Here is a 1,577-nt window from a genome sequence, read left to right on the forward strand (position 1 = left end):
CGCTAAACCGCTGCGCCACCCAGGGATCCCTAAAATGTTTTTTAATTAAAATATTTTCATGGGAGGCGCCTGGGTGGCTCAGTGGGTTAAGTGTTGCCATCAGATCAGGGCGTGATCCCAGGGTCCTGGGATGAAGCCCTCCACCAGGCGCTCTGCTCAGCCCGGAGCTTGCTTCTCTCTAACTAAAAAGATTTGTATGTACAGCTTTGCGCAGAGGTAGTATCGTAGCCAATGAGGTTTATCCGAGACGCTATTATTGCTGATTTAAAAGATACGTATATTTATATGCACATAAATATACATATATTTTTTCATGGGTCGCAGGCACTGTGCCTACTTGAGCCCTATTGGAAAAGTGGGCCCACGCCTAATCATTGTCCCCTCCCTGTCAGGCACCTTCAGCCTGACGTCTTTCCGAAGGAAACCGCTCCACCCCAGCGGGACCGGGTCACCAACCCGGCCCGGCCCAGCGCAGCGCACCTCGCACCGCAACCTCTTCCAGGTCCTGGCGTTTAGAGCCTGAGCCGAATTGAATCCGGTCACCTTTTCGATTGTTAGAATTTGCTCAAGGTTGAAACCTGTGTGAGGGAAGAACCCAGGTCCAAAGGGGAACTTCGGGCAACCTGCGGGGTAATTGGGGTAGATCCGGGGAGGGACGCATCTCATCCTGCCGCCCCCCGCCCCCCCCCCAGCTGCCTGGCCTGGGGAGGAGGGATAGGGCCTCCCGTGGGCATCACCTCTGTAATCAATGACCATAAACCGTTTTAGCCAGGCCTGCTTCCAGGGGAAGGGAACAGCAGCGTGTTCCCCAAGGTTTCCTGGTCCAGGGCAGGCCTGGATTAAAGTCAGACACAATCAGGCCGCAAGGAAGAGCCAAAGCCCAGCTCCCCTAGGATGAGCACAGGCACCACCAGAAAGTAGCCGGCGGCCCGACTTCCGAGGTCTCCACGAGCCGGGTCTTGGGTGGCTCCTTAGCCCGCAGGCGGGGCCGGGGCGCGGGCTGGACCCTGACGCCCTCCTTCTTGGGCGCGGCGGGGGCGGGGGCAGCGGGAGGCCGCGCGGCGGGGGCGGGGGTGGGGGCAGCGGGAGGCCGCGGGGCGGACCGCGCGGCTCCCTGCGAGCTTTCTTCGCAGCCCGGGGGTATCGGAGAGGCCGGCCGCGCAGCCCGGAGGGATTTTCTCTCCTTTCTGTTCTGGTTTTGTCCTTGCCTTCAGTCCTAAGTAGACCCGGTGGGTGGGTCTCTGGAGGCGCACGAACCGCCGCGATTGGGCCTCCGTCCCGGGCGCAGGTGCCACTGCCCGCGGGACCCGGGGCGGCGGGCGGCGGGCGGCGGGCGGCGTGGCCCTGGGCTTCTCCGCCCCCGCAGCGCCCGTCCTGCGGCTCGCGGAACCGTGATTCTCGCTGGATCAGCCCCTCCGGCGCTCGCACCGTGGGCTTTGGCCTCATCGTCCCCGGCCCTCGGGCGTCTCCAGTCTCCGCCGCTCTCGCTGTCCGGGGCCAGAGGCACTGGTCACAGCTCTTGAGCGCTTGATACAAAACTGAGGTCCCGCCTTTCGGTCTGTAACTTGCGCTTTTTA

General features: G+C 62.3%; 1 long non-coding RNA gene and 1 pseudogene across 1 annotated transcript; one reads left to right on the forward strand and one right to left on the reverse strand.

Annotated features, from left to right (window-relative positions):
* Positions 1-202: 202 nt before the first annotated feature.
* Positions 203-327, forward strand: LOC144317952 (U4 spliceosomal RNA; annotated as a pseudogene).
* LOC144317263 (uncharacterized) lies at positions 266-1,577 on the reverse strand. The gene is made up of 3 exons (XR_013383216.1): positions 1,209-1,577; positions 738-834; positions 266-578 (listed from the first exon to the last, which is right to left on the reverse strand). It is a non-coding gene; the product is annotated as an uncharacterized LOC144317263 (long non-coding RNA).

Source organism: Canis aureus, chromosome 7 (genome assembly GCF_053574225.1).
Source record: "Canis aureus isolate CA01 chromosome 7, VMU_Caureus_v.1.0, whole genome shotgun sequence".
NCBI lineage: Eukaryota > Metazoa > Chordata > Mammalia > Carnivora > Canidae > Canis > Canis aureus.